Raw genomic sequence first — 21,558 nt, 5'->3', positions numbered from 1 at the left:
TGACAGAAAAGCGATTTTCGCCAAAAAATCATCACCAAAAATTGGAAGAAAAGTGAAAAAAGGATATAATTTTTTTTGAAAACACAGTTCGATAGGAAATTTAATTACGAGCTCAACGAGGTATGCATTCCATATTCGGGCAAATATTTCGAAAGTTCTGATCAAAATACTGATATTTATAGTCGCAAAATGACAGAAAAGCGATTTTCGCCAAAAAATCATCACCAAAAATTGGAAGAAAAGTGAAAAAAGGAAATAATTTTTTTTGAAAACACAGTTCGATAGGAAATTTAATTACGAGCTCAACGAGGTATGCCATTCCATATTCGGGCAAATATTTCGAAAGTTCTGATCAAAATACTGATATTTATAGTCGCAAAATGACAGAAAAGCGATTTTCGCCAAAAAATCATCACCAAAAATTGGAAGAAAAGTGAAAAAAGAAATAATTTTTTTTGAAAACACAGTTCGATAGGAAATTTAATTACGAGCTCAACGAGGTATGCCATTCCATATTCGGGCAAATATTTCGAAAGTTCTGATCAAAATACTGATATTTATAGTCGCAAAATGACAGAAAAGCGATTTTCGCCAAAAAATCATCACCAAAAATTGGAAGAAAAGTGAAAAAAGGAAATAATTTTTTTTGAAAACACAGTTGGAAAGGAAATTTAATTACGAGCTCAACGAGGTATGCCATTCCATATTCGGGCAAATATTTCGCAAGTTCTGATCAAAATACTGATATTTATAGTCGCAAAATGACAGAAAAGCGATTTTCGCCAAAAATCATCACCAAAAATTGGAAGAAAAGTGAAAATACTATAATTTTTTTTCTGAAAACACAGTTCGATAGGAAATTTAATTACGAGCTCAACGAGGTATGCCATTCCATATTCGGGCAAATATTTCGAAAGTTCTGATCAAAAGACTGATATTTATAGTCGCAAAATGACAGAAAAGCGATTTTCGCCAAAAATCATCACCAAAAATTGGAAGAAAAGTGAAAAAAGAAAATAATTTTTTTTGAAAACACAGTTCGATAGGAAATTTAATTACGAGCTCAACGAGGTATGCCATTCCATATTCGGGCAAATATTTCGAAAGTTCTGATACAAATACTGATATTTATAGTCGCAAAATGACAGAAAAGCGATTTTCGCCAAAAAATCATCACCAAAAATTGGAAGAAAAGTGAAAATAATATAATTTTTTTTCTGAAAACACAGTTTGATAGGAAATTTAATTACGAGCTCAACGAGGTATGCATTCCATATTCGGGCAAATATTTCGAAAGTTCTGATCAAAATACTGATATTTATAGTCGCAAAATGACAAAAAAGCGATTTTCGCCAAAAAATCATCACCAAAAATTGGAAGAAAAGTGAAAAAAGGAAATAATTTTTTTTGAAAACACAGTTCGATAGGAAATTTAATTACGAGCTCAACGAGGTATGCTATTCCATATTCGGGCAAATATTTCGAAAGTTCTGATCAAAATACTGATATTTATAGTCGCAAAATGACAGAAAAGCGATTTTGCCAAAAAATCATCACCAAAAATTGGAAGAAAAGTGAAAAAAGGAAATAATTTTTTTTGAAAACACAGTTCGATAGGAAATTTAATTACGAGCTCACGAGGTATGCCATTCCATATTCGGGCAAATATTTCGAAAGTTCTGATCAAAATACTGATATTTATAGTCGCAAAATGACAGAAAAGCGATTTTCGCCAAAAAATCATCACCAAAAATTGGAAGAAAAGTGAAAATAATTAATTTTTTTTCTGAAAACACAGTTGATAGGAAATTTAATTACGAGCTCAACGAGGTATGCTATTCCATATTCGGGCAAATATTTCGAAAGTTCTGATCAAAATACTGATATTTATAGTCGCAAAATGACAGAAAAGCGATTTTCGCCAAAAAATCATCACCAAAAATTGGAAGAAAAGTGAAAAAAGGATATAATTTTTTTTGAAAACACAGTTCGATAGGAAATTTAATTACGAGCTCAACGAGGTATGCTATTCCATATTCGGGCAAATATTTCGAAAGTTCTGATCAAAATACTGATATTTATAGTCGCAAAATGACAGAAAAGCGATTTTTGCCAAAAAATCATCACCAAAAATTGGAAGAAAAGTGAAAAAAGGATATAATTTTTTTTGAAAACACAGTTCGATAGGAAATTTAATTACGAGCTCAACGAGGTATGCCATTCCATATTCGGGCAAATATTTCGAAAGTTCTGATCAAAATACTGATATTTATAGTCGCAAAATGACAGAAAAGCGATTTTCGCCAAAAAATCATCACCAAAAATTGGAAGAAAAGTGAAAATAATATAATTTTTTTTCTGAAAACACAGTTCGATAGGAAATTTAATTACGAGCTCAACGAGGTATGCTATTCCATATTCGGGCAAATATTTCGAAAGTTCTGATCAAAATACTGATATTTATAGTCGCAAAATGACAGAAAAGCGATTTTGCCAAAAAATCATCACCAAAAATTGGAAGAAAAGTGAAAAAAGGAAATAATTTTTTTTGAAAACACAGTTCGATAGGAAATTTAATTACGAGCTCACGAGGTATGCCATTCCATATTCGGGCAAATATTTCGAAAGTTCTGATCAAAATACTGATATTTATAGTCGCAAAATGACAGAAAAGCGATTTTCGCCAAAAAATCATCACCAAAAATTGGAAGAAAAGTGAAAAAAGGAAATAATTTTTTTTGAAAACACAGTTCGATAGGAAATTTAATTACGAGCTCAACGAGGTATGCCATTCCATATTCGGGCAAATATTTCGAAAGTTCTGATCAAAATACTGATATTTATAGTCGCAAAATGACAGAAAAGCGATTTTCGCCAAAAAATCATCACCAAAAATTGGAAAAAAGTGAAAATAATTAATTTTTTTCTGAAAACACAGTTTGATAGGAAATTTAATTACGAGCTCAACGAGGTATGCCATTCCATATTCGGGCAAATATTTCGAAAGTTCTGATCAAAATACTGATATTTATAGTCGCAAAATGACAGAAAAGCGATTTTCGCCAAAAAATCATCACCAAAAATTGGAAGAAAAGTGAAAAAAGGAAATAATTTTTTTTGAAAACACAGTTCGATAGGAAATTTAATTACGAGCTCAACGAGGTATGCCATTCCATATTCGGGCAAATATTTCGAAAGTTCTGATCAAAATACTGATATTTATAGTCGCAAAATGACAGAAAAGCGATTTTCGCCAAAAAATCATCACCAAAAATTGGAAAAAAGTGAAAATAATTTAATTTTTTTCTGAAAACACAGTTTGATAGGAAATTTAATTACGAGCTCAACGAGGTATGCCATTCCATATTCGGGCAAATATTTCGAAAGTTCTGATCAAAATACTGATATTTATAGTCGCAAAATGACAGAAAAGCGATTTTCGCCAAAAAATCATCACCAAAAATTGGAAGAAAAGTGAAAAAAGGAAATAATTTTTTTTGAAAACACAGTTCGATAGGAAATTTAATTACGAGCTCAACGAGGTATGCCATTCCATATTCGGGCAAATATTTCGTAAGTTCTGATACAAATACTGATATTTATAGTCGCAAAATGACAGAAAAGCGATTTTCGCCAAAAAATCATCACCAAAAATTGGAAGAAAAGTGAAAATAATTTAATTTTTTTTCTGAAAACACAGTTTGATAGGAAATTTAATTACGAGCTCAACGAGGTATGCCATTCCATATTCGGGCAAATATTTCGAAAGTTCTGATCAAAATACTGATATTTATAGCCGCAAAATGACAGAAAAGCGATTTTCGCCAAAAAATCATCACCAAAAATTGGAAGAAAAGTGAAAAAAGGAAATAATTTTTTTTGAAAACACAGTTCGATAGGAAATTTAATTACGAGCTCAACGAGGTATGCCATTCCATATTCGGGCAAATATTTCGAAAGTTCTGATCAAAATACTGATATTTATAGTCGCAAAATGACAGAAAAGCGATTTTCGCCAAAAAATCATCAACAAAAATTGGAAGAAAAGTGAAAAAAGGAAATAATTTTTTTTGAAAACACAGTTCGATAGGAAATTTAATTACGAGCTCAACGAGGTATGCCATTCCATATTCGGGCAAATATTTCGTAAGTTCTGATACAAATACTGATATTTATAGTCGCAAAATGACAGAAAAGCGATTTTCGCCAAAAAATCATCACCAAATATTGGAAGAAAAGTGAAAATAATTTAATTTTTTTTCTGAAAACACAGTTTGATAGGAAATTTAATTACGAGCTCAACGAGGTATGCCATTCCATATTCGGGCAAATATTTCGAAAGTTCTGATCAAAATACTGATATTTATAGTCGCAAAATGACAGAAAAGCGATTTTCGCCAAAAAATCATCACCAAAAATTGGAAGAAAAGTGAAAAAAGGAAATAATTTTTTTTGAAAACACAGTTCGATAGGAAATTTAATTACGAGCTCAACGAGGTATGCCATTCCATATTCGGGCAAATATTTCGAAAGTTCTGATCAAAATACTGATATTTATAGTCGCAAAATGACAGAAAAGCGATTTTCGCCAAAAAATCATCACCAAAAATTGGAAGAAAAGTGAAAAAAGGAAATAATTTTTTTTGAAAACACAGTTCGATAGGAAATTTAATTACGAGCTCAACGAGGTATGCCATTCCATATTCGGGCAAATATTTCGAAAGTTCTGATCAAAATACTGATATTTATAGTCGCAAAATGACAGAAAAGCGATTTTCGCCAAAAAATCATCACCAAAAATTGGAAGAAAAGTGAAAAAAGGATATAATTTTTTTTGAAAACACAGTTCGATAGGAAATTTAATTACGAGCTCAACGAGGTATGCTATTCCATATTCGGGCAAATATTTCGAAAGTTCTGATCAAAATACTGATATTTATAGTCGCAAAATGACAGAAAAGCGATTTTCGCCAAAAAATCATCACCAAAAATTGGAAGAAAAGTGAAAAAAGGAAATAATTTTTTTTGAAAACACAGTTCGATAGGAAATTTAATTACGAGCTCAACGAGGTATGCCATTCCATATTCGGGCAAATATTTCGAAAGTTCTGATCAAAATACTGATATTTATAGTCGCAAAATGACAGAAAAGCGATTTTCGCCAAAAAATCATCACCAAAAATTGGAAGAAAAGTGAAAAAAGGAAATAATTTTTTTTGAAAACACAGTTCGATAGGAAATTTAATTACGAGCTCAACGAGGTATGCCATTCCATATTCGGGCAAATATTTCGAAAGTTCTGATCAAAATACTGATATTTATAGTCGCAAAATGACAGAAAAGCGATTTTCGCCAAAAAATCATCACCAAAAATTGGAAGAAAAGTGAAAAAAGGAAATAATTTTTTTTGAAAACACAGTTCGATAGGAAATTTAATTACGAGCTCAACGAGGTATGCCATTCCATATTCGGGCAAATATTTCGAAAGTTCTGATACAAATACTGATATTTATAGTCGCAAAATGACAGAAAAGCGATTTTCGCCAAAAAATCATCACCAAAAATTGGAAGAAAAGTGAAAAAAGGAAATAATTTTTTTTGAAAACACAGTTCGATAGGAAATTTAATTACGAGCTCAACGAGGTATGCCATTCCATATTCGGGCAAATATTTCGAAAGTTCTGATCAAAATACTGATATTTATAGTCGCAAAATGACAGAAAAGCGATTTTCGCCAAAAAATCATCACCAAAAATTGGAAGAAAAGTGAAAAAAGGAAATAATTTTTTTTGAAAACACAGTTCGATAGGAAATTTAATTACGAGCTCAACGAGGTATGCCATTCCATATTCGGGCAAATATTTCGAAAGTTCTGATACAAATACTGATATTTATAGTCGCAAAATGACAGAAAAGCGATTTTCGCCAAAAAATCATCACCAAAAATTGGAAGAAAAGTGAAAATAATTTAATTTTTTTTCTGAAAACACAGTTTGATAGGAAATTTAATTACGAGCTCAACTAGGTATGCCATTCCATATTCGGGCAAATATTTCGAAAGTTCTGATCAAAATACTGATATTTATAGTCGCAAAATGGACAGAAAAGCGATTTTCGCCAAAAAATCATCACCAAAAATTGGAAGAAAAGTGAAAATAATTTAATTTTTTTTCTGAAAACACAGTTTGATAGGAAATTTAATTACGAGCTCAACGAGGTATGCCATTCCATATTCGGGCAAATATTTCGAAAGTTCTGATCAAAATACTGATATTTATAGTCGCAAAATGACAGAAAAGCGATTTTCGCCAAAAAATCATCACCAAAAATTGGAAGAAAAGTGAAAAAAGGAAATAATTTTTTTTGAAAACACAGTTCGATAGGAAATTTAATTACGAGCTCAACGAGGTATGCCATTCCATATTCGGGCAAATATTTCGAAAGTTCTGATCAAAATACTGATATTTATAGTCGCAAAATGACAGAAAAGCGATTTTCGCCAAAAAATCATCACCAAAAATTGGAAGAAAAGTGAAAAAAGGAAATAATTTTTTTTGAAAACACAGTTCGATAGGAAATTTAATTACGAGCTCAACGAGGTATGCCATTCCATATTCGGGCAAATATTTCGAAAGTTCTGATCAAAATACTGATATTTATAGTCGCAAAATGACAGAAAAGCGATTTTCGCCAAAAAATCATCAACAAAAATTGGAAGAAAAGTGAAAAAAGGAAATAATTTTTTTTGAAAACAAAGTTCGATAGGAAATTTAATTACGAGCTCAACGAGGTATGCCATTCCATATTCGGGCAAATATTTCGAAAGTTCTGATCAAAATACTGATATTTATAGTCGCAAAATGACAGAAAAGCGATTTTCGCCAAAAAATCATCACCAAAAATTGGAAGAAAAGTGAAAAAAGGAAATAATTTTTTTTGAAAACACAGTTCGATAGGAAATTTAATTACGAGCTCAACGAGGTATGCCATTCCATATTCGGGCAAATATTTCGAAAGTTCTGATCAAAATACTGATATTTATAGTCGCAAAATGACAGAAAAGCGATTTTCGCCAAAAAATCATCACCAAAAATTGGAAGAAAAGTGAAAAAAGGAAATAATTTTTTTTGAAAACACAGTTCGATAGGAAATTTAATTACGAGCTCAACGAGGTATGCCATTCCATATTCGGGCAAATATTTCGAAAGTTCTGATCAAAATACTGATATTTATAGTCGCAAAATGACAGAAAAGCGATTTTCGCCAAAAAATCATCACCAAAAATTGGAAGAAAAGTGAAAATAATTTAATTTTTTTTCTGAAAACACAGTTTGATAGGAAATTTAATTACGAGCTCAACGAGGTATGCCATTCCATATTCGGGCAAATATTTCGAAAGTTCTGATCAAAATACTGATATTTATAGTCGCAAAATGGACAGAAAAGCGATTTTCGCCAAAAAATCATCACCAAAAATTGGAAGAAAAGTGAAAAAAGGAAATAATTTTTTTTGAAAACACAGTTCGATAGGAAATTTAATTACGAGCTCAACGAGGTATGCCATTCCATATTCGGGCAAATATTTCGAAAGTTCTGATCAAAATACTGATATTTATAGTCGCAAAATGGACAGAAAAGCGATTTTCGCCAAAAAATCATCACCAAAAATTGGAAGAAAAGTGAAAAATGGAAATAATTTTTTTTGAAAACACAGTTCGATAGGAAATTTAATTACGAGCTCAACGAGGTATGCCATTCCATATTCGGGCAAATATTTCGAAAGTTCTGATCAAAATACTGATATTTATAGTCGCAAAATGACAGAAAAGCGATTTTCGCCAAAAAATCATCACCAAAAATTGGAAGAAAAGTGAAAAAAGGAAATAATTTTTTTTGAAAACACAGTTCGATAGGAAATTTAATTACGAGCTCAACGAGGTATGCCATTCCATATTCGGGCAAATATTTCGAAAGTTCTGATACAAATACTGATATTTATAGTCGCAAAATGACAGAAAAGCGATTTTCGCCAAAAAATCATCACCAAAAATTGGAAGAAAAGTGAAAAAAGGAAATAATTTTTTTTGAAAACACAGTTCGATAGGAAATTTAATTACGAGCTCAACGAGGTATGCCATTCCATATTCGGGCAAATATTTCGAAAGTTCTGATCAAAATACTGATATTTATAGTCGCAAAATGACAGAAAAGCGATTTTCGCCAAAAAATCATCACCAAAAATTGGAAGAAAAGTGAAAAAAGGAAATAATTTTTTTTGAAAACACAGTTCGATAGGAAATTTAATTACGAGCTCAACGAGGTATGCCATTCCATATTCGGGCAAATATTTCGAAAGTTCTGATCAAAATACTGATATTTATAGTCGCAAAATGACAGAGAAGCGATTTTCGCCAAAAAATCATCACCAAAAATTGGAAGAAAAGTGAAAAAAGGAAATAATTTTTTTTGAAAACACAGTTCGATAGGAAATTTAATTACGAGCTCAACGAGGTATGCCATTCCATATTCGGGCAAATATTTCGAAAGTTCTGATCAAAATACTGATATTTATAGTCGCAAAATGACAGAAAAGCGATTTTCGCCAAAAAATGATCACCAAAAATTGGAAGAAAAGTGAAAAAAGGAAATAATTTTTTTTGAAAACACAGTTCGATAGGAAATTTAATTACAAGCTCAACGAGGTATGCCATTCCATATTCGGGCAAATATTTCGAAAGTTCTGATAAAAATACTGATATTTATAGTCGCAAAATGACAGAAAAGCGATTTTCGCCAAAAAATCATCACCAAAAATTGGAAGAAAAGTGAAAAAAGGAAATAATTTTTTTTGAAAACACAGTTCGATAGGAAATTTAATTACGAGCTCAACGAGGTATGCCATTCCATATTCGGGCAAATATTTCGAAAGTTCTGATCAAAATACTGATATTTATAGTCGCAAAATGACAGAAAAGCGATTTTCGCCAAAAAATCATCACCAAAAATTGGAAGAAAAGTGAAAAAAGGAAATCATTTTTTTTGAAAACACAGTTCGATAGGAAATTTAATTACGAGCTCAACGAGGTATGCCATTCCATATTCGGGCAAATATTTCGAAAGTTCTGATCAAAATACTGATATTTATAGTCGCAAAATGACAGAAAAGCGATTTTCGCCAAAAAATCATCACCAAAAATTGGAAGAAAAGTGAAAAAAGGAAATAATTTTTTTTGAAAACACAGTTCGATAGGAAATTTAATTACGAGCTCAACGAGGTATGCCATTCCATATTCGGGCAAATATTTCGAAAGTTCTGATCAAAATACTGATATTTATAGTCGCAAAATGACAGAAAAGCGATTTTCGCCAAAAAATCATCACCAAAAATTGGAAGAAAAGTGAAAAAAGGAAATCATTTTTTTTGAAAACACAGTTCGATAGGAAATTTAATTACGAGCTCAACGAGGTATGCCATTCCATATTCGGGCAAATATTTCGAAAGTTCTGATCAAAATACTGATATTTATAGTCGCAAAATGACAGAAAAGCGATTTTCGCCAAAAAATCATCACCAAAAATTGGAAGAAAAGTGAAAAAAGGAAATAATTTTTTTTGAAAACACAGTTCGATAGGAAATTTAATTACGAGCTCAACGAGGTATGCCATTCCATATTCGGGCAAATATTTCGAAAGTTCTGATCAAAATACTGATATTTATAGTCGCAAAATGACAGAAAAGCGATTTTCGCCAAAAAATCATCACCAAAAATTGGAAGAAAAGTGAAAAAAGGAAATAATTTTTTTTGAAAACACAGTTCGATAGGAAATTTAATTACGAGCTCAACGAGGTATGCCATTCCATATTCGGGCAAATATTTCGAAAGTTCTGATCAAAATACTGATATTTATAGTCGCAAAATGACAGAAAAGCGATTTTCGCCAAAAAATCATCACCAAAAATTGGAAGAAAAGTGAAAATAATATAATTTTTTTTCTGAAAACACAGTTCGATAGGAAATTTAATTACGAGCTCAACGAGGTATGCCATTCAATATTTGGACAAATACTTCGAAAGTTCTGATCAAAATACTGATATTTATAGTCGCATTTTCGGCAAAAATTCAGAACTCATCATCAAAAATTGTATGAAAAGTAAAAAAAGTGGATTCTTTTGCGTGGAATATAAGGAGATGCGTCTGATTCACACACTCCCTAATTAAATCGACTATCTGTTACTCGCCCTTTGCCATTTCTCGCCTGAAATTTTTTCTTATTTTTGATTTTCTTTTCGAACGACTCTTGTGCGTGAGCGTACGTTTTTAAGTTATGTTTCCCTGCTCGGCGAGATTCTTTTCACTTTCTTCTCGGGAGTGTGAAGTTACAACAATGCCACCTGCAGCAGCCACAGCCAACACACAGGTGCGAGTGACAGGTGCCCCGGGGGGGAGAGGGTGTAGCACTTATGAGGGGGGGGAGGTGCTTTGGGGACCGACAAAGGCAAATGCATTGTTCGATTTAACTTTCACTGATTGCCCGTTGACAATGCGATGTGGCTGCTCGTAGGTCGTACTTATGGGTGTATAAGTGTATGTATACACACACACACACTCGCACACTCATGAATGGAAATGTGTGTGTGTGGGTCTTGGCATACAAATGATTAGCAAGTACGTCGGCAGTACTGCGAAATTCCATTTACTTTCTATATGGAAATCTATGTGCACACTCGAAAACATAAAGGTAAAAATTAAAATAAATCTTGAGAGCTTAGAAAGTTAACACCCAGCTGTGTGTGAGTGTGTGTGTGGGTGCGAGATAAAAAAAAAAACAGAAAGAGTGGGATATAGTTCTTCAGAGGCGACAACTAATTTGAGAAATTATTTTTTATGGCGTGCGGAAGCTTTGGCGGCCTCAATTCCCAACTCCCAAACTCCCTTTGCGTTTTTGCTGTTGTCTGTTAATTAAATGATTGTTTTTGTTTTTTATATTTTCTGCATGGCATTTGAATTTTGAGACGAGATAACCAGCGGGGCTGGGTCTTTGAAAGTCTTGATGGATTCCCAAAAAAAAAAAATATTAAGTCTTTTAAATGCAAAGTGGAAGAGAAAATCGCTGGCTATTTGGATTGGTGATGGCCTGGTTGATGTGGGATTGATTGGGTTAGTTTTTGGAATTTTTTTCGGAATATTTTGCCTTAAAAAATAAACAAGTATTTTTCTCGTTCGGTTTACTTTGTGAAACACTCGATGTTGCACATTGAGCTGCCTGCAGCTGACAACATATGCAAATTCATCATCATCATGGCAACGATCAGCACCTGTTTTGTCCAACAGGTGTACAACATTATCAAACACAAATCACGGGTTTTTGCAACCACACAACATTGTAGACACTCAGCACGTTTATTACAAGTTAGTCAGATGATGGAATGGCTAGAAAAAAGATGGCCAGCAAATTGAGTAATTTAAACTGAATGCATCGCAGATAAACGTTGCGTATTTGTAGAAGACTAACAACTATTTGGAAATATATAAAATCATAAATTTTAAATACTAAGACTGTCACTTAACTTGAGTTAAAACTAAAGAAATAATTCAGCTGCCTCTAGAAACTCTTAGTATTTTGGAAGTTGGAAAACTCGTCGAGCTTGACCCCCCACCTGCAATGGATTTTTTGATTGAGTTGGGGGCCCTTTGCTCTCGGTTTCAGTTGCTACGGCTGTTTGCTTTCATAACGAATCTAATTTATTGAAGGTGAACGGAAATGTGCGCTAATTTTTCAATGATTAATGATGTCTGGCAGTGCGGCGCTGTGCAGGCCGAAATGTGATTTACTTTAATTAATTAAATGCCAGCAAATGCCGAACAACATTGAGAGTGAGTCGCAGCCACTTCAAGTTTCTTGACCTTCGCATCGTGGTTTTCTGCAGCAGCAACATCAGCAGTTGCAGCAGTTGCAGCAACAACCCATTCATAACTCACGACTTTCGCGACAATTTTCACCTATAAGTCATCCAAATGATAACGAAAAAGCCGTCGAAAAGCAACCAGTTTGCGATTTCCCCTTACAGAGTGTCCACTGTACATAGGCATTGGCAGGCAAAAGCGGCTCTTGGTATATGGATTACAAGTGAAACTGGACAGGAAGCATGCCGAATTTGGAGGGTGGAAGCGATTGATTAGCTGATTAACGGGTATCTGTTAGGCGAGGTTACTCAGTTGACTTAAGCTTCTAAACATATTTTCATTTTTTGTATACTCTGTTGTATTAATCTATAAAAGCAGCCTTGGGACCACCTGAGCAGATGACGTTGAACTCCTTCATTCCCGGCGCGCTTTTCACTTTTATTTACGTTGCGCGCCGACAATCGATTGTTAATTTGCATTTAATTTATTTTCGAGGCTCGTCGCACAGCAGTTGGCAAAAACAAAAAAAGCAAACAGCAATGCCCATAAAAATGATCGGAGGCTGAGGACAGGTCCAGGCTCAGGTGCCCCCCATAAATTGTTCACTGCTACCGTTGCCGCTGGGCAGCTAAGTCTCGCTGGCCATGGTTTCCCCCATTTCCCGCAGTGTCTGCTGCTTGCCACTTTTCCTCTCCACTTGAGAAAAAACTGTACAAAATGTTAGTCAGAAAATAAAGTACTTATATATGCATGAACACTCTCTCCATTGTTGCATTCAGCAGAAGAATTCTTAATTAATACATAATTAATGCAACTTTTAAATGCATGGTATTTCCAACCATATGTATAATAAGATACTGCTTTTCTTCACTCTTTTTTTCTCGCCGTGTGGCCAAGTCGCCGGCGAAGTTTCGAACCGCGCCAAATCGATTCGAGCCACGATTTTGAGGCATTTCTTGCTGTTTTGGCCGGTGTCTGGCTCTCTCGTTAGGAGAAAGGCGATGCTGATCAGTCGGACGGGCCAGTAACAACTACAGCAGCAGCCAATACAACAACTACACCAACTACAACAACTACAACAACTACACCAACTACACCAAATACACCAAATACACCAACTACACCAACAACAACAACTACACCAGCACCGCCAACAACTTGGCCCAAAACAACAACCACACGTGAGCAATTCACTTTCTAATGATGCACGCTCTGAGTAAAAACAAAAACCGACAAACTAACCAAAAACAAAAACACACAAAAAACGGACGAAGACCGAAAAATAAAGGTACAAAAATTCGAAAACCGAAAAGAAATAAAATATGGCCAGGCCGCAAAAATCGAATTTTCATTTGCAATAACTTTTGGGGTTGATGCCAGGCGGCGCCTAAGAAAAAAAGCCAAAAAAAGATAAAAATAAAAACAAGTTGCACAAAATGTGTCCTGTCATAAACTTGCCAAATTTATTTGCCAATTTAAAATTCAGAAATTGAATATTATGAGCAATTGTGCAATTAATTATATATATTTATGTGTTGCATAAAAATAAATGAGTCTTGTATGAATTTCAAAGTCACCAAAAAAAGGAGGAAAAGAAAAACGGCGCGTGGAAATGAGAAATGGATGTGATGAAGAGGGAAGTTGCTGATAACATGAATGCAGCTAATAAATATAATAAAAAGTATATATACATACTTAAGGATAATCAATGCTAAAATGAAAGTAGTTGCATTTGAAATTATGTTGCCCACATATCATGGATATCATATCATTCTGTTGAATGCACTTATATTTTATAGCGCTTCCATTAAATTGCCAACCACAAAAACTCGCTTAATATTCGAGTTATGCAATGGGTTATTTGGTTGAGGCATTTTTGGGGTATTTCATTCGCGAATACTGCACCCAATTTTTTGCGCACCTTTCGGATGCAAAAGTACATGTTATTTTCTTCTGTTATTTTTTTTTTTTGCTGAAATTGAAACCCGTTTCAACGTTTCACATGGCAAGTGAACGACAAAAAATAAAAAAGCTGGCGAAATGAAAATGAAAACGACGTCGGCGAAAATCCCATCATAAGAGATCTGGTCGGTCCTGTCCGTCTGGGGTCAACTGGTTCGCCCTAGTCGCGTTTTAACTTAATACCCAAGACGACTGACCGCCAAAACGGGCACTAAACAACAAAAAAAACTGGCAAACTGACAAAGTGGGGGGAAAAAAAACGAAAACACTACGAAAAGTCAAGCAAAACACAAGACAATGCGATATAATAATCGTAATAACGATACAAGTCCAGTAACGAGACAGAGATTAATGTCGCATGACAATCATGACGGAAATCTGAGCCAAAACTGGACAGTGTTTTTCAGGAAAAAGTGAAAAGTCGCCGGCGAGTCGCAAAAATTGACAACACTTTCAATTGTCGCCACCAAAAAAATAAATAAAAAAACAAAACAACCTTAGCAGCAGCGAAATCTTGGCTATTTAATGAAAACAAAAGTGAAACACACCCAGAAATGCCAAAAATAATAAAAACAAAGAAAGACGCCCTCGTTTGAAGGGGAGTGCTATGTGCTGTGAACACCGAAACCGAAAGTGGCCGTCATTAAAACTTAATGGAGGCACAAGGTTCACAGACTTGCCGGACTTGTCCGACATAGTTGTAAGTCCATATACACGCGTCTTACTGAGGACAGTCTGGCAAAGTACCAATAGACTTGGTAAACTTATTATATTTATTACACACTTACTTGCCACAGCATTGCATTGCAGTTGCTGTTTTTCCAGCTTCAGTAGAAGTTTGTAATTGGGAAATTACTTATACTATAATACTCATCCACTGACTTCCCTGCAGATGCATTACTTTCAGTCACATGGCAGTTTCTCCATGTGCATCATTACTTCCCCAGGCAATCATAAGTTTCCCACAATACTTTTGATGACTGAGCTTGCTCCACTTCATGCCAGAATATCCCACAATCCAAATGCAATTGGGTGGCAATTTGTAAGTAGTTCATATGCTCGGAAGCTGCATTTTTCGTGGGGCCAAAGAGAAAATTTCACATGTCAGAGTTGGAACGACCTTGTGGGTTTTCAAGCAGATTTCAGAACTTGAAACAACATCCAATGCTGGCCATGATTAATTTGCCTAAGCTGATTGGGCTCTTTGTTGAAGATCTCTTGCTATCAATTTACATATCTTTCGGATAAATTGAAAACGGATTGAAATTGACCCCCTGTAATTATTCTTTTCATTCCAATGAACCTCGAATATCGCTGCGGTTTTTGTCTCAGTTTTCGGATTGTTTTGACTGTTCGTGTTTTGCCTTTGATCTCCACTTTGATGATGTTCGAAAAAAGTTTGACTTATTGTTGATAGTTTGCTCTTTGCCATTCGAATTGTTTTACCAATGACCCACTGACTTGGTTGGCTCGAGGAATCGAATCGCTGTTTATTTTCGTGCACTTTGATATATTTTTGTATGTATGCTTTTTGCTTTTTGCTACTCTCAATTCAAAACTCGATTTTGCATTTGGCATGCTCCATATATTGGTTGGGCATACAAACCAAGTCAAAACCATTAATAATTGTCATTAATAATTGTCATGTGCTCTCGTATGTTCGAATTTGTTTTTGGCGGCGCTTTTCATGCCACGATTTCCTACTTCCGCAATTCGAAATCTATGAAAAATTTGAGCCAGCAGCAGCATGATTTAATAAACGTGATTAGCGTTTTTTCTTTCGTTTTATTTTTTTTTACCAACTTTGTTATTTATATTTTTCATAACAAGTGCCAACTAATTGTGAGTGGCTGGCAAATAGACACACAATATACTACAAATAGGAAAACGATATAAAACGCTTTGCAAAGTAAACAAATGGGTTTTTAATACGAGTATACTATATATACCATCTGTGGGAATGGTAAAGTCAATATTTGCCAACTTGGATGAATGGCGGCGTTTTCCGTTCAATTTATAGCAAAACTTCCTTATTTTGAATATCTCGTTTATTATAATTTATAAACTTGAATCCCCCTGGATAAAATGTGGACACAGAGCAACTGTGATAATTATGATTTATAGAACCAGTTGTCGTCGATTTTCGTATTGTTTTAGCAGCATTTACGCGTCACCTTGGCCCCCCAAATAATTCCCAGAGAAGCCCAGAGTCCGAAAAGTATATAAACGTACATTATATTTATGGATGGCGATGAAATAGCAACAACTACAAAACACAAAATCATTTCCCGCTTCGAATGCATTTTCAAGGCGAAACCTTTCAATGCCTTACGAAGGGTGCACAGCAAGAAAAAAACGACAGTGTTGAATATTTTGTCAAGCCGAAGAAACAACTGCACGAAGGTCAGGCAGCAGCTCGAACTCGTTGGGATTTGAGTACAATCATCTGAAATTTATATAAAAAAAAAATGATAATAATAAATGAAAACAAGCTCGATAAATAAGTGGAATAAGTGAAGAAATACGCGTGCGAGGCACCAAAAATACAAAAAAAAAAACGTATTTAACTTCAATGGTATGACAGATATAAATGCCTAGACATTACGATAGTAATCACTCTCCACTCGGGGATTGCAGATGAACATCGACTTTGCCCATCAACTCTTGACAAATCACTCAAGACAATAAAACATTTCTGCAGCAGAGTATATTCATACAATTCATACAATTCAAACGAAAAATGATGGTGGGCTTGGTATTTGCTTTCCAATCACCCGAAATCGTTAATCATTTCCGAAGTGAAGCGTTTGCAAGTAATTAAAAAAGGAAATCACTATTATTTCTCCTGCGAAGACCACAACTTAAGTTGTGCTTCCCATAAACGTGATGTATAGCTTTATAAAGTTGCGTTTTTGCGGTATTTCTCGAAAATGTTTTACAACCAAACTCAATTAATTACCTGTGAAAGCAACTGTACTAATTAAATATGAAACTGAGAAATTATGCACCTAAACCAACAAATTCCATGGCTAACAATCGAATTGAGCCGCAATTATGTTACCAACTTTAAAATCAAATAAAAAGCCGAAGCTTAAATATTATCGGATGCTGGTAATAATACAAAAAGGTGCTGCTATCGTATCAGAGCCATTTAGACGGCAATAATGCCACATAATTGGTTGGGGCTGCCACTTTCGATTCAAGACTTTTCCCATGAACTTTCCCATCAGTCCCATAGAGTAGTAATCATCGCTGAACCCATTGGAACTTTGCAAATTAATTGGAAATCTTCGTGAGCTGCCATCCCACCCAAAAACCAAAAACGAATCCAAATGATCCAAAGGGGGAAGACCAAAAACTAGCTGATTAGTTAGCGATTATTTCTCAATTATTGACCACACGAATCAAATGGATGAGCTGCGTGGATCGTCATCAGGAAGCAAATCATCAGGAAAAGCAAAAGTGTGACATAATAACACGCACCGGGTGAATTCCAAAGGGGGTTTACAGGGTCTTGGGGCGGCAATCGAAGCAAATGTGTCTGCGGTTGAATGCAGCGACTAATGCCAGACATTTATGGCATTATGGCTGCGCTGAGAGGGTATATCTGATGGGTATCCAATGGGTAGTACCTGCTGCTACTCGGCTATCGATTACCAGCACTCTTCCCCTCCCTCTTGCTGCGCTCTTACTTATTGCTCTACCTTTACTCGCCTTCGCCGAGGGTGTTGTAAAATCTGGAGAGGATTGGAAGGAAGTTGCATTGTGGCCATCGAATATTTACATACATTCTTGCCTTGGGAAATATGTATACTTATTCTACCCTATTTACATTCAATTATATTTATATTTCAAAGCATTTGCTTGGTGCTAAGATCTCAAGCTCCTTTAGATTGTATATTTCATATATGTTTGTCATTTATTTCAAACCCTACTTAGGTAGGGTATCAAGGCCGGCCATAAGTAATGCATTCCGTTTTCGTCTTCATAAAGTGCATGCCTACATGGGGCTGGATATGATACGATATGATATGATATGCGGCCAAGCGAGGCAGCAAAACCTTAATTGCAATCTCGACGTCGACAATCGGAGTGGAGTAGGTAGGTAGCGTTGAATGCGAAGTCAGGCGAAACCCACTTGGGTACACTCGCGTCCACTCATTCAGTCAGTCAGTCAGTCGGTTCCAGTTGCAAGCTCATGGCTATATCGCTATCACATCACATGGCTCCATTCAAGCGTTTCCCAGTTGGGCGTGCAACCCTCGGCAAAAACAACGCAAAAATTGTGGAAAAAAACACAGCTAAAGCAGCAAAAAAAAAAAAGGTGTCGAGACCCTATAGACAGGGGTACACCCCCCCCGGTGCCCATTGTCTTTTGTGGGTCTTCGATTATAATGACGAGATGATGATGCAACCGGCCCATGCCCCTCCCATTTTCTTCCAGTGCGACGTAATCATCAGCCAGCGACTTTTTACTTAATTTGTAGCTGCGCGGATCGCTTCCTTTTCATTTTCTGCGTTTTTCGCCCAACTTAATGTCCAGCCATCAACGCGTTGTTCAGCAATAAAACGACTAACGAACCTCGCATGTACTAGTCAAATCAATTTGTACAAGATAGCAGCCAAAAAAGGCGAAAAGCCAAACAGCCGAAATGCGATTGCCAAATTCCAAACGAAAGTCTCTGTCGCTATTGAGCTTAACACACAATAATCAACATATGCATTTTGGCATAATACAAAAAAAAAAAATATCTTGTAGAAGTATTTTTTTACAAACCCCATTTATTAGATTTTATTGTTTTGATTAATGGTTAGATTATGCTGCAATTTCTTGCAGTGCACGCGCTCAACAGCTAACCTGCATTTTGCATCCGCAAAAGGTTTCAAACTTTGTATCTCGTGATTTTTACACTGATTGTTATCAAGCCAAAACTTGTTTACCGTTTTGTTACAAATTCAAAGCGAGCAAACAGCCAAGGACTTTTAACTTTCTTTTCAAAGTTAAGCTAGACCTCCACTGCATGTGCATTGCGTTACCAAAAACCTTAACAAAATTACTTCCCGATTACTATTTATGTTATTAAATGAAGTGACATTTGCTTACTCGGTATCTAAAAATCATGAGCTTGGTTTAATTTTTTTTCCATTTTCAATGTCTTGCCAAACCAAATTAGTGGACACCCTTGACGATTTCGAATTAGCACTCGTCTTTTAATTAGTGCAAAAAGCACAAACACATCAAATCAAAATTCAAAGAAAGCGTGACTTGGTCAATAGTTGAGAAGTTGTCGTCCACAAATAAAAAACTAGCCGCTTTGATATGGATGCTCGTAAAAGATTTCACTTCTCTCCCCCACTTCAAGATTTCATAATCAATGTCATAATCGAATAATATTTGGTACGAACAAATTTTTGTTTGTTTCGCCGATGAATAAAAATCACAAACGCTGTTTAATTTGATCGAGGGGGGCGTGGCACTGGCAATAGAAATCAGTTTTATTTCGACTTTGGTCGTGTTGATTTCTTACTCGTTTTTGTCTGGTTTCATTTCGTGTATGTTTTTTTTACCCACGCCAGCTAGCAAAACAAAAGACTAAGGAAACGAACTTGCCCCCAAGACAAGTGATGTAAAGAGGGAAAAAATGTGGCACACCAGCAGCAACAGCAATAGCAGCAACAACAACAACAATAAGTTGGGCGAATTAGTTGCTCGCATTGTTGTCGCCATTGTTGTTGTTGTTGTTGCTGTTGGTTGTTGGTTGTTGCCGTCATTGTAGTTGTTACAGAACAAACCGCTCATTAGGCCCATTAAACTGCAACTGTGAATTTTGTGTGTGTGGCGCGAGTGTGTCTATCTCTTAGTTAGTTTTGCCGCTGCTGACGAAGATGTAATTACCCGAGAAGGGGCAACTTTAATGTTAACACAAATTCACAACACACTCGAGAGCAGCCATCAAAGTTTCCCTCAGTGTAGGAATGGTATTTTCATCAAAACATTCGAGATAATAGTGCAAAAAGAAATAAAAGTTCAAAAAGGATAATTATAGAATTATAAAATATGCAAATTAATTTTACCAATTTACTATTACTAATTTTACCTCAAAAAGTGATAGGGATGTTTAGTATTGGTAATTAAATGTAAAAACGGTAATTATTTTAGAATCTTTTTCTTTCAAGAAAGACATATTCATTCACATATAAGGCTCATAAGAATTAATATACAGATATATGAAATCATCAATTAAATGCCTGCTTTTGCTGCGATATAATTATAAATTAATTAACTCTGTATTCGAAGATAATCTTAAGCTACAGCATATCATCATTATGAAGGCACTAATTATAGCCAAGCTTCCTGTTCTTAGATCATTAATTTTAAATGATTGCCCTACACCACTGAGCTGCTGGCTTCAATACCTTAGTGTGCTTAAATGTCTTTGTTTCAGAATGTTCATTTATTGATGATTAAATCATACATATGCCCGTTGTCGAGATATTCTAGCAACTTTTCGAGCTGCCTTCGCTTGCTTTTGGGACTGCTCTTTAGTGTGAGAGACTGTGTCATCTGCGAACATGGCTTGAAGTTGGGGCAATTGGGGTAACTGAAGGGGCGGCTGCTTTCTGCGCCTGGTGGGTGTGTTTCGCCAGCGGGAAATGCAGGCAGGTAAAAGTGCAGTGCACAGTATGGCATATAGTATGGCATATAGTATGGTGCATAGAGTATGGCATAGTGTGCACTTGGCAGGGCGCATCTTCCCGCATCGTCCCACGACAGCGAGAACCACGACAATGGGGCTGCAGTTGCAGTTGCAGTTGCAACTCTAGATGGCGATGGAGATGCTGCACAGCGGACTGGTGGGCATTGTCTGAGACATGACATGAGAATTAGGCAGCCAAGCGCACTCGAGTCGGAAGAGCCAAGTCTGCTGGCCTGTGCCAAATACGAGAAGACATGGTCTCCGTTTCTGCACCGGGAAAAATAAAGGATCCTGTTGCAGCTGCTCATTGTTTATGTTCATTTGTGGTTTACCTATAGAAGTTGAGCCTTTCAAATGCTGTAGAAGCAAAATAGATGAAGTAATATGAATTGAACCCATTTTTATCCCTTTTTCGCCTGAGTAACACTTTAAAGTAGAACCGTTTTTCTCACCGTGCAAAGCTCTGTTCGCCATTTGCGACTCGCAAGCCTCAAAATGTGTATTGGGGTAACGTTCATCACGTTTGTCGATGCAATTTCACAGATAACTGTTTTTCCATGTTTGCCACCGCCATTGTAGGGGCGGCGGGGTGTCTGGTGGGGGCGGGGAAGCGGGGGAGCGGCCAGGGGGAGGGGCTGAGGTCGGGTAAGCGGCCTGCAATTGCATAATCCGCCACCAGCTTGGAAAACAATGCAAGCGCTTTTAAAATGCCGCAATTATCCGCAGCAAAACCAGAAAAAGAAGCAAAACAAAACATTCCGAAAAACCAAAAGACACATTTTGGATTTTCTTTTTTCTATTTGTATTTTTCTCGTTTTTACTTTGTGGGTCACAGCAGCCGAGTTGTCTGTGAAGCTGTGTAGAATATGCTTGCTTTTCTGGCTGATTTTTCAAATATTTTTGTCACGCTGATACGCTAGTGGCACTATTTCTGCATACCCTGTAATAACATACTTCGCGGAGTTCTTAAAGTTATTTTACATTTATGATTA

Source organism: Drosophila yakuba, chromosome X, assembly GCF_016746365.2.
Source record: "Drosophila yakuba strain Tai18E2 chromosome X, Prin_Dyak_Tai18E2_2.1, whole genome shotgun sequence".
Classification (NCBI taxonomy): Eukaryota; Metazoa; Arthropoda; class Insecta; order Diptera; family Drosophilidae; genus Drosophila; species Drosophila yakuba.
This window is presented reverse-complemented; position numbering follows the sequence as displayed.